The 13,162-nt window shown below is 39.6% G+C and overlaps 1 protein-coding gene across 4 annotated transcripts in view; it reads right to left on the reverse strand.

Moving 5' to 3' along the window:
• Positions 1 to 13,162, reverse strand: part of myripb (myosin VIIA and Rab interacting protein b) — a 128,337-nt gene that overhangs the window by 101,336 nt on the left and 13,839 nt on the right. For 3 of the 4 annotated variants that reach the window (XM_018693120.2, XM_018693119.2, XM_018693117.2), the window contains exon 1: positions 2,402 to 2,617. The exons of the other annotated variant lie outside the window; for it this stretch is intronic. The gene's annotated coding sequence lies outside the window, so the exon portion shown is untranslated. Of the gene's footprint in view, positions 1 to 2,401; positions 2,618 to 13,162 lie in introns of those variants that run through there. 4 annotated transcript variants of the gene reach the window in all.

A 13,162-nucleotide genomic window follows, 5' to 3' on the forward strand; every position in this document is an offset into this window, starting at 1 on the left:
AAAGGGCAGGTGCAGCCAAGCGCTAAATGAACTGCTTGTTTTAGACACTCTCCATTGGATCAGCGTTTCGTCACAGCTAGGGGGAAGGAGATTGAGAACGACTTCACTGAGATGACTATTTGGACTGAAGGTGAACACACTGAGCTGACTTATAGCCATTTGTGGTATTCTGCATAAAGAGTGTGTGTGATGGATTTATGAGTGAGAAATTTTTGCGGGAGATTGCTTTATATCGTGCTTGAGAATACACGAGAATAACTCACTGTAAGTCCTTTAAAAACCAAACTGTTTTTCTGAGTGACGGCCTTCCTTTGACTCTTTGGCCATTTGTCTTCCAACAAACCACATGACAGCAGACACATAGGAGCTTGAGTTGTTTTTGCAACCCAGGATATGACCACTATCTGTCATGATGACATCAACGGGAGCCGTCAGGGAGAAAAGAGAAGGAACAAGACGGTGGACTATAGATGCAGTTTAGCTTTCAGTTAAGGGCACATATACTGCACGCAAGATTTCTACTCCTCCAACTGCTCCACCATCTGACTAGCTGTAAAGTAGGAAGCACAGCACATAGTGTGAACATGCTTGTCATTAGCAATGAATATATGAGAATACCAATTGACCAAGGAGCCTCATTCACTGATGGAAGAGCAGTCTTGGCATAATGATGGCTGATACCACTTTTAAAAAGCAGAGCAAACTTTTTCATGTGGTAAAATGTTCCTCATCACCACTGAAACAAACCTGCTACGGTTGCAATGAATAGGGAAAGCTATGACAGAAAAACAAAGCAATGTCTTGAAAAAAGTTAAGGCTATTGCAGTCGATGACCTGCACAACATCCCAGACAGTCAGTGGTCCTATACACTTTGCATCAGCATCAGAAACAGACAATATGATTATATGTACTTTCAAAAGAAGAAATGTAAGTGGCAATAACATATTCAAGTTTTGGTACCAGCTGCCCACTGTGACCCTTTTGGGCTATAGGCCACTGTCACACTGCCATGCCCTACTGGGTCACTGGAGTAGAGCAGAGTCACCATTAATGTTACTAGTAACACCTATGCTTTTTCTACTACAAGTCAAAATGTCTCCTATTATAATACTGCTATCATGTTTTCCCAGTAGTGATAAAAAAAACATATGTTAAAGAAATGTAGGTTATGCCAAAAAATCATCAGTGGGTTTTTTAACTTCCCTAGTGTGACAGATATTGTATTTGGTAAAGACACCATAAATAAAGACTCTCACTTCCTCTACTGTACCCAAATATTACACAGCGGGAGGTGTTCAAATCCTCACCAGAGACTCAGTATGAGGAGGAGCCCTTGATCATTTCTCACTGTTTGACATCCACCTGCTGTGTCACATCCATCACTACCTGCCCAATTACCGCTCTATGCAGAGCAAGAGAGGAAGCTGGCAAGGTGAGACCGCCGCAGCTGAATCTGCAAAGACACTACACGTACACGAAAAAAAAAGTGTGTTAGAATCAAAACAGATGCTAATTGAATCTGCCTCTGAGTCACTGTGCATGTGACAAAGTGTTAAGAACTATTGCAACACAAATGCTAAGAATGGGTTGTAGTTCTGGCTGAATGATCTCTATTTTCCCTTGAATGAATTACTCAGAATAGCAGCTTTATTCATGCAGTAGGATGTGGCTGACTGTGTTCCCACTGTCTCCCTAAAAAGCCTCCCAAGATAACCTAGTATTATTGTCAACAGGTGACAGTCATCACTGCAAAACAAAACAACTGAAATAAACTGCAGAGTCCAGTTCACCTGCATGCACGCCCACTCAGAGGGGCTGCCAAAGAAGGATTTTCAGCTTGCATTCCTTTGGGTTAAAGGCTTTCTGCAACCATGGCTCTCAGACAAAATATGACTTTATTTTTGAAAGCTCCTTCTAATTAAATCTAAACGTGTGATGAGTCACATCCTGCATCCCCTAAACCTGCTTTTAGTTTCCTTCTCAGCATCCTTGCACTGTGTCGAACTGAGTACCTGATATATATCCACCTCACATCCCTTGCAGCACTGCCATCCCGCATTTTCCTCCTTTTGAAACCCAACACATATTCATCTCATTCTTACTGCCACGCTCACAAGTGACTGCGTGATAACATCTGTGCGAAATCCTGCGGTGACCAAATGTCAATGTCTATACGTGGACAGTGAACGCAGCAAACGCCAGTGAGAAGGTGGAAATGTCACAAAAACGTGCATTCTCAAATTGAGGGTATGCAAGCACGCACCGAGCCCTCTAAAAATCACACATCCAAAGCAGACACCTGACACTGACGCTCACATTTCAATCTCCGTTAATTCCTGCTCATTGGAATGGGCTTAACATTCACCTATTCGCAGTGAGTTGATGTGGAGAATCACTTACACAGGATCAGTAGGTGCCGGATGACCGCCAGTTACAGTCTCTTTCACGTTATCCCAGATAATGACAAAAAAAACAAAAAAGAGACGCGGAGGGATGCGCCTCTGCAAGTGTAAACTTCCGCGCCACCTGTTTTGTCTCTCCCCCCGGACACTTTTGGCTTGCCTTTCCCCTTCGGCAAGTCGACTTATTATTTTATCCCCCCCACCACCACCTCCAAAGCAGCAGCAGACGCAAGCAAACCGCTGAATGGGTGATCACGAGGTTTGTATTACACGGAGAGAGGAGGAGGTAGAGGTGGAGGGAGGGAAGGACGGCGAGCGAGGTGAGGCATTGGCACCCAACCTTGATTCTTCCTGCATTCTCGGTGACACAGAGCGCGTGCGGAGCTATATGGGGGGGGGTGCCTTTTGGAAATCAAAAAACAAGTTCAGTCTGATTCTGTGCTCGGCTGGTCTGATATCTAATCCCATTTTTTCCCTGCTGCTGGCACCTGGGTTGTCCTGCGCTCCAAATTGGCACTGCTGCTCCTAGAGGAGGAGGAAGAGGAGGAGGAGGCACTGTGTTGGCTGGCTGCTCCATTCACAAAGCCAGTCACAGTGCAATTAACCTCGGAGAGAGATGAAAACATCTCAAATAATGCAACATCTATCGCTCAGATCCACATGTCTCCTTGATATTTCAGTCCAATAACAAATCAAATACTGTAGCTATACATCTCACCACAAAAGTCCCTATTGTAGGAAGAAACTAGATTTTTTTAATCAGTCTATGTCTGTTACATTACCCAAATTGCGTCTGAATACCCACTGTCTTCCTGAGCAGAGGTCTGGCAGAGCAGATGCAGATCAGAGCGCTGAGCTGAGGAAGAAAACCTGGCTGTTTGCTCTCTTTATTAGTGCACAGCCTTCAAGGGGGGGGACGGGGGGGGTGCTGACAGCGGTGCACTGCAAAAAACACTTTCTGTGCTGTTGTACTTGCTCAGCATAGGTAGATTTTAACAAGATAAAGAGCACCCCCCTCCCTAACATTGCAATTTGAGGCCACTTTGTAGAGATAATAAATCAAGCTGAACTGATGCTCTTTTTATCCTAACTATAATTAAGGCTGTATTTTACAACAGATACTGCCAGGAAAAAGCTCAGAGTAATATATTCTGTGTATTAGACCCAATTTTCACTCACAAAAATACCTCCATGAGTCATTATGGACACTGGTGTGCTCCACTCAAGTCACACCCTTGATCTACATGCAGTATACACAGAATCAGTCACTATGCTGCTGCGGTGGCAAGTTTCTCTGTAATCTTAGGTATTTGATTTATCTCAGAGTTTCAACGTACACAGATAAAACCAACACTGCATGTGCCCAGAGAGCTTAGTCCAGGAAGTACATTCACATTCACACATATGCAGAGTAAAATTATATTATTATTATCATTATTATAGATCAACATAAAGATCAATTTATTTATCTATAGGCATTAACATTAAATGCTAAAAGCTACATTGTAATGTAAGGATACTTGTCACTTTTTTAACTCCATTTATTTTTTGAGGTATGTGAGACAATATTGCAGATAAAAATGTTTAGTAATAGAAAAATGTTCTAATTCTGTTGTATATGCTGCATCTGCTAAAATCAGCCTAGTGTGAAAATATATGGTTGTGGCAATTATTGCTAGAAGGTCACAGGCCAGGATTATTCAAATCTTTAAATGAAGCAAATGTGACTGCATAGCGGATGTTCAGTGGTGCACTTTAAAAGAAGTGCACTTATGGTTCAGTGCTCATTGCTCAGAGCTTTAAATAACACACGTCTGGCCTGTTAAACTGCAATTTTACTTGCATTGTCTGCAAACTTTAAGAAATATACTGCAACACTAGGGCTGCAACAACAAAGGCGAGGTAGAGGGAACAGACTTTAATCAGGTGAGAGGACGGATGAGAGTAGGACAGAGCAGCTGTTACTATCACAGGATAGGAATCAAAGGAACTTGTTGAGTATATACAGCCCCAGTACAAACCCAGTCCTCTATTGTGGGTCAATAAGTAGCTCCAGTGAGGAGCTTGGGGTCATTCTAGGGTTTCACGTCAGCAATCCTCTGGTCACAAGCACATTTCTACAACCTTAAGGCAACTGCTGGTCACATATACAGTATGTTTGAGTAAAGCTTATTAAAGGCTTCATGCTCCAGTAGTTCTGGTGTTTATGCTTTACTCTCTGCTGCTGAGTCAGTTGCCGTATGACCCTGCATTTACATCTGCGGCTCAGAGGTGAATAAAAATACGATCTCTTAATTCTGCGGCTTGTTTGCCGAACCTTTCCCTATTTCCAAAAACAGGCTCTGTGCATAGTGGATATCGTTAACATTTTGCGCTGGGGGGTGGGGGGTGGGGGGGTTTAGCTTGTTACAAGAGAGTATGTGCATTTGTACTCTTTTAATAATCCAATCAAACTCGCATGTGGGAACAGAGGGAATATGTTGCCATCTTCAGCAGCAGCCGTGTGAAAATGCAATCAGCAGGTCAGCGTGGCATGCCTTGACATGTATCAACAACGTGTGATAGATTTTCCCAGCATGGGACTCCTCAAAGCCTGCCAGGGGGTTGTGATTGCTAAATTGGAATATTTAGAGTGACTAAGGAGAGCAAAGCATTCTGGTCCTTCTATCCGTGTCACATGCTACAGTTACAGTGGTGTGGATATGTCTGCCGCGACATTCATTGTTCTTGTGACAGATTACAGCTCCCCAGCCTGAATATTGGCATATGAGGTTCCTTTTCTCCACGGGCTTCACTGCACACTATATGATCTTGTCCTTCAACCAAATGTCAGCCTTCAGAACCATATAAATGGTCAATGAATAATACCTGTACATCAGCAGCCAGTGTGAGCTGATGCATGGATATTTTGTCAGTGAAATCTGTAACAATGATTCTTTTGGAAAGGCAACAATTTGTACTATTACTATAACTTCTTCCAGGCAGAAAACACCAACCAGTCAAGTGTGTACGCCCTGGATGAAGTAATGACAAGGTATAAGCAAACCTCAGCCACCAGGGGGCCTCCAAAATATAACCTGTCAATTGGTTGTTCTTGTTTTCATAATTTCTCTATGAGAAGATACAATACATATGCACCAAAAGGACAAATTAACACATAGGGTGATATCAAAATTTGAGTTGTGGCTATAAAAATAACACTGTTAAGAATTTGTATTGATAATGTGGTGATTTGGGGGCACTATACACATGTTAACATGTACTTGAACTATAGTAATTAGATTATACAAAAACAGTTACATTTAAGTTGCTGTATTTTGTGAGTGTATCTGAAAATCTACAGTTTTTCCAATGTATTTCTTCTTATGTGATGTGTTGCAAAACGTGGTGAACATATCACAGAAACTAGTAACTACTCTGTTTCTGACATCAGAACCTTCTGTTTACTGCTCTTGGTTCAGATCATTGAAAGTTTTTTTTTTATCCTTGAATAACAAGAAGTCTATTCAAGCTTAACTGACCATCATCAGGTAAAAATAACCAATACTTCTACACTCAAAGTGAACTCTTTTTTTTTTTTTACCCTGCTCATGAATATATGAAAAAATACTGTAAATTTTAAAACTATATATTGTAATTCAAGTTATTCCTTTTAATCAGAGTATATTTATTTTTTCTACTACTATTATATGACATAACAAATTGTAAATCAGTCCTACTGCTCATTCTAAGGATTGATCATTTTGAAAGCACAGACTGCCTTCCTTTTAATCCCATTAGGAAAACATGTATCAAACCTACTGACATGTTCAAAGAGGCAGCAGGTGCGTCAGATGGACCTAAGAGAATCTGATTTGCACCTGCGACCCTCAACATTCAGTCACTCTTCAGTGATCCAAGATCTATACTGACCTACATACATTAGCCTGCCTCTGTAACCACCTGGTAACAGCAGTAATATACTTCTCCTGTTGACTTTTCTCTTCACTGTGATTCAAGGGGAAAGCTGTTCACAGCCACGCCACTTCTTCTGATAACCAGACAACTGCGGTTATAGGTGTACAATGATTTCTGACACATAACTTGTCACCAGCCAATACGCTTTCTTTAGAAGTGGTAAATCTGAATGCTCTGGATACCATCTTTTTTGTAGCTCTGACATTATTGAATTTGCCCTTCACAGCTCTCTGGGGCAACAACCATGAAAAATTATGGAATTCACCTTTAAAAGAGTCTGACCTTTGGAAAAGGCTTTTACATTTAACTATGTGTGAGAGCCTAACTGTGCATAATTATGTATACTGTAACTTGAAAATATGTTCACATGCATGTGCTCAGACATGAAGAACACAACTGCCAACAGTATAAGAAGACTCTCTTAAGTAGAGTCATATATGATTAACCCTATAAAATTCAAGTGGTTGTAAAGCGGTGATTCAGATGTTAAACAAGCCCATAAAGAATGCTCTGTTGTTTCTCAATCACTGGAATACAATTAATAAAAGAAATGATTTGTTCTAATTTATTCATGTATCAAAGTATTAAAGAAGATACCTGAGATACTGCAGACCTCTGGGTTAGAGTACTGATTTTGGATTTAAGCTCTTGCTTTTAATCCCACAATAATGTATGTGATAAGCCCTCTGCTGTCTGTCTCTTAATACTAAGACAAGCAACATATTTCTCTCCCTCCACTAATGGCGGCTTGCTCAGTCGTCAGTGGCTCAGCTTATTCCATTTAAACATACATTGTCTTGTGTTTGTCAGTGACGAGGTGGAGGTGAGGCCTCTGCCTACTCAGCATGACTAATTGCCCATAAGTGGCCATTGCAGTATTGGAAACAAAGCATCACAAACACCAAACAAACATAGTGAGTCACTCTATGCATTGTGCTGTTGTTCACAGTAAGGAGTAAGAGGAAGAATAGGTATTTAATTTTATAGGACTAAGGAAAAAAGTGAAGCTTGGCTAACATTTATTGTTTTTACATTACATGAATAGCTAGATGCATCTGGCATTTTTACATTTGATAAATGCATTTTCAGAAATATCCGGGGTGGATGGGGCTTCAGTGATGGAAGGGAGTCATAAAGCAATTTCCCCTGTTACAGCTAATAAACAAGCACTAATTGTTCTCTGGGTTGAGTAATGAGTTAAAGCAGAAGCTAAGGAAAATCAAAGTCATGATGGAAAACAACTGCTTTTTCTCTAGGATACTCTATACACAACCACAACAATGGCTATTAGCATGGTATAGGAGTGCATGCAGGCAAAGAAAGATGAAGGAGTTTGCTCGGGTGCTGCTAAAATACCCTCACAGCAGATGTTCATTAAGACTGATTTGCCTTTGAATACAAACAAAAATACATGAACATGGCAGTTTGTGAAGTGAAATCTAAGTGTCTGAACATCAGGAAGATGGATATCCCTGTGGGAAGAGCTGGCCTGTAGCTTCAAAGCTTCTCCAATATAAATGTTGTTCTTCATTTTCTGGCCAGTACTCATTTTAGGGTGTTTTTCACATACTGTGCAAAGCTTTTTAGATTAGCACTCTGAGCCTCTAGGAGCTCCTAACTAATTCTTTTCCCTTCCAGTGTTTAGAAACCACAACATATTGACAGTCTGGTCAATCTCCTTCCAGACTATATTAGTCACACAGCAGAGAAGCCTGCTAACCTCCCCTCCTTTCCTGAGAATACTTCACAAATGTGGATGAGTGAGAGTAAATTTGCCAGCCACTCCACTTCCCGGTTTGCTTGCCAGTAGGTTTCTGCAGCCAAGTTTAGCCACAGCTGTTTAGATAGGAGGTGTTTTTGTTGCAAGCCACTCAGCTCTGTCAGATATTTCTATACAAGGTCTGAGATTTAGCATCACTTTGTGTTTACTCATACCACCAGAAAATCAAAACATCAGCCTGGTATGATTTCAGCAGCCTTTGAATGCACCCAGCAAGCTGAAGAAATGTAAATGAATTTAAGAAATGGATTCAGCTCATTTTAGCTTTTATCATCTAGTCATAACCACTACTTGCATGCATAACCACTACTTCCCACAAGTCAATTTGCTGGCTCAAAGCACATTAGCATCAGTTTGATAAGGCAAAATTCCACAGATTAAAGTTGCACTGGTCAGTTTTTTCACTAATAGTGGATCAAATTACTATGTGTAAAGCGAAAGGGGTCACTAATAATGACAAATCCACAGAGAATAATGATCTGACTCTGTGGGTTTCCTTAGCTCTACAAATTGTTTTAGCATCTTTCAGCTAACTGTTGGTTTTACAGCACACAACTTTACTTTGGTTCAGTAATCACTCTCATCAGATCACTCCTAGCTGCAGCTGTTAGCAAGCTTTTGGCAGGTGACCACAAACAAACTCCAAATTAGTACAGCTAGCTAGTTGTGTGCTGAATGTGTTAATAAGAAGCTGACACATTTGTTTTATAAACGTAATAATGTGATGTCAATGTTGTACTGTCCCCAAATGGCCAAAAAATCAGGCAATACCACTTTAAAACATTTCATCATTCATTTTCGGAGTTTTTAAATATGCGCCACTCATTATTTATGCAACAAATTAGTGCAGCAAAATGTACACACATGAATACAAAGAACCATATGCAATGTTTTTTTTTTAAAACCACATTAAAGGTCTGCTAACATCATTGCTTTTCCTCTCTGTGGAACCATTTGGTTTGTAACTGATTATTAAAGACTATAAGATTTACAGAATTTTAGTATGTGGACAAAGTAGCAAATAGAAAAACAAGTCCTAGGATCAACACAAAGACATGTGACGTTTGGTATGGGACAAAAAGCCACCAAAAGGCCTGATGTGGGCTCTCTGTGGTCAAATAATATAATTTCAGCCTAAATTCAGTCCACATGTTCACAAAGACAAAAAAATTTCAGTTCCTGTTTCCCTTTGAACAATACATGTGTGAATCCATATTTACCCAATACAAATACACCAAAATGTGCACTGTACTGTGATTATGACATTCATCGGATAATGCATAATCCAGCTGCAGCTGGAGAAATCTGCACGACATCATTCATGTGAGACCGAGCCTGTTCACACCTTGTCTCACACAGATACAGATACACGGCTGACTCTCCTCTTGTCAAAGACTTCAGCCCTCTGTGGCATTGTTTGAATGCAACTCGTTGCTGCCATGGTAACCAGAGCAGAGAGAGGATGGGATATAAATGAGAGATAGTGAGAGGGCACGACCTGTACTTTGTCTACCACTCTTTCATGATATCGTGTTTAGTATTATGGTTGAATGAACAATGTTCAGTGTGTGGTGATGATGACCGGTTTGGTTTAATATGCACTTTCCTACCTATAGATACAATATAACTAATTGTATAATCATACACCATATGATAGGAAAACCTTCACATCTTCATAAAGATGATGACTGATTTGTATACAGGAAATTATTCTCTCAGACCTCAACTCAACACCATACAGATCATGTTGGGTTATTCTGCAAACAATTGTTGGGATTTAAATTTGTTTACCCGTTCATCCTCAACTAACTCATTCTCCTCATGTGCTGATTTCTTAATCTCCCAACTTTTTAACAACCCCTGAAGCAGCAATACTCTTTATTAATTATATTGATCTATTAATTTTCACTACATTTTTGTATTACGTGCTCAAACAGGTCAGCACCAAAGAAATAATCAATTAACATCAAACCCACTAATAAAAAAAATACTAAATGCTGAAGCTAAGACGGGTGACATTACGGATGTATATTAATACAACATGCTTTCTGGCATACATTTTACAGATGCACAGCAGTCAGGGGAAAGTGATTGTTAGAGATTTGACATTGTGAGAGAGCAAAGAAATGTTGATAGAGCTCAGCTCTGTGTGCAATGACCGAACACAAGCTGACCAGACAAACTACGTGAAATGTATTCAGCTTATGGCTTTTCGCAGCCTCACCTACAAGAAAAATCTATTAAATTGAATGGTGCCAGGTCAGCCCAAGAGACATCTCGAGTCAAAAGACTCTTCTTCAGGCAGAAGAAGCCATTAAAGAGATTCCATTACAATGACCTGCATACAGACAGCACTAGGTCAAATACGTCAGTAAAAGCTGCTGACTTATTTTAACGATTGAGAATTATACATTTCACTTAATAGTGATGTTTGTACAAGTTACATCAGTGTCATTTGTTTTGTCAGTTCAATAAATTCTTATAACAGATGACTCATAGGGTGTTTAGCTGAAAATGTAACATGTCATAGTTGTGGGTATGAGTAAGTGCCATGAAAAAAATAACTATGAAGGAGTGCCATGGTTTTAAAAAGCTTAAAAAAAAAAAAAAAGCCCAAAATGGAAGGTGAAATGGTGAATGAAAATAGCTACTGTTTACAGTGGTGAAATGTTTTAGGGTGGATCTCTCCTTCAACCGACACTAAGTCTGTCAGCAAACGTTATAAGTGGAAAGCCAATCTTTACATCCTCAAAATGAATTATGGAATCCACATTCAACAATCACACTGTGTCAGTCACCATTTCATATCCTCAGAAAATTCATTTCAAAGTAATAAAATGGCTTCAATCCAACAAATCATAATGTAAACAAGGGCAATGGAGCGACATCATTTCAGCAGCGTGCCAGTTTCTTGTTATAGATTAATGTTTGAATCTGCTCCTGGCCTATTTTCCTGCTTTTGTGGAGTAATATAGAAGAGTTTCCAACAATTTCAGTACCATGTGTGTATGTGTTGATTTATCTGAGACGTCACTGAGCCCCCAGCTACACTGACTTCATGATTTAATTGATTATCTACAGACTGAATGTTTTCTCTTCCTGGGAGCTTTGATGTCTAAATTGATAAGTTATGGTAATTTGCAGATGGATCAAAGGGATTACAGTTGGAATAAAGCAGTATTTCATCTGTCTAGTGTGGGAAAATGAGGGCTGTGATTGCTGAGTGCCTTTTTATTCAACGAAATATTGTGGGGGGACAGAGTTAGTACCGATGTAAGATTAAAGACAAATGATGCTAGTAACTGATGATATATTTAACATTCACTTTGAGTCAAATGAACACTCCTCTGCGTGAGCATGCTAATGCTAAAATAGACAAGGACACATAAACAGAAAGAGAAATGCAAGAGGCCAGATGATAATCCCTCTTTGTTCAATGACAAACACACAAATTGCAGCACAGTCACACTGTTCTTCCTCAGCCTCGTCCTTGGCTTCTTCTGTTGTTTCCACATGAGAGGACTGAAAGCCTCGCTGCTTTTCTCTACTTCGCACCTTTCACAAAGCTGTTACCAAAGCAGCCGCATAGGAAAAAAAGAGGACAATGTTCTGTAGAGGAGTACTGATTTGCAATCAGACCTATAAGCCTGTCCAGAGAAGAGAAAGTTTCAGTCTCTCATTTCTCAGCTAGAGGTTATTATCTACATGACCCAACATAAAGTATATTAGCACTGTTCATTCATTACCCTTCCTACACATGGAAGTTCTCTTCATCTATAAAATGACTGAAAAGTGGTATTTGGAGCATGACTGTGTTTGGTTTGCCAAGGGTGAAGAAAATCCACTCACATTGGTTATTATTTGTTTTAGTGTTCATATGCATATACAAATACATATATAGAGCTATAAAGTGTCGCTGTCGCTTTTCATTTACAGCAAGATTGTTCTATAAAGCACTTAGAGTAATATTCCTTTATATGTGATGGGGAGAACACATGTTTTTTTTTGTTGTTGTTGTTTGTTTGTTTGTTTGTTTGTTTGTTTGTTTTTTGTCCAATTAAGATTCTCTCAGTTTCTTAGATTGTTTTTCTTATTGTGTGTTCAGACAGAATGCAAAACTGTAGAGGCAGTCCAACGGCATAAAAAGCCAAGGGAAAGGCACAATCAAAATGTCACAAAGACACATGATTTAAAAATGTCCCAACCTTCAGAAAATGTGTTTTTTCCTGGGGCTTCACTAATTTGCTCATGTAATTTGCTTTGTAAACATACAGAGAGGAAAGGGAAAATAAGAATTCAGAGTTCAGACCTGTGGTTCAGACAGAGGCTGAGGTTACCTGCACCTATAAAACTCACAAATTAACGTCATATCTTGTTTGTTTATCATTAGGAATATTTTTTTAGCTAGCTGTTTCCTTGCGCTTTCAATCATTATGCTAAGCTAAGCGTCTCTTGGCTATAGCTGCAAAAAAGCAAAGAACTCTTCCTTTAACAGTTTAACAGATCAAATCACCCATTTAAAAAAAAAAAAAAAAGTTTTACCTTATCCCTAGTCCCACTGAGTCACTAGTTTTAGTTTTCATAAGGAGTAACAGCACTGTCTCTGGAGAGACACGCTCCTGTTGAACTTTGTAAATGTATTGCAAAGCTTTCAACACCACAAACAAAATTCCATTCACCCCCATTGTACTGGATCTGAATAATTCTCAGAGAAGGATATCTCAAAACACAGGCAAATAAAACTGTGAACCAACCCTTTAACAAATGGAGCAGTAAGAGAGTGAATGTTTCAATTACATAATCCAAAACATCCATTACTTTGTGAGTCATGTCTCCTCATCCAGATGCTGTTTCCTAAGTCACATTTCCTGTTTTCTCTCACCAGTCATGCTGCTGCCAAACAGCTTTGTTGCTTACCCTCACTCACACACAAACATATTTCAACATAGTGTTTATGTGTCACAGATTACCTGTCCTCTCATGTCTGGTCAGAGCAGACAGTGTTCAGAGGGGGAAAAAAGT

Source organism: Lates calcarifer, linkage group LG24 (genome assembly GCF_001640805.2).
Source record: "Lates calcarifer isolate ASB-BC8 linkage group LG24, TLL_Latcal_v3, whole genome shotgun sequence".
Taxonomy (NCBI): Eukaryota; Metazoa; Chordata; class Actinopteri; family Centropomidae; genus Lates; species Lates calcarifer.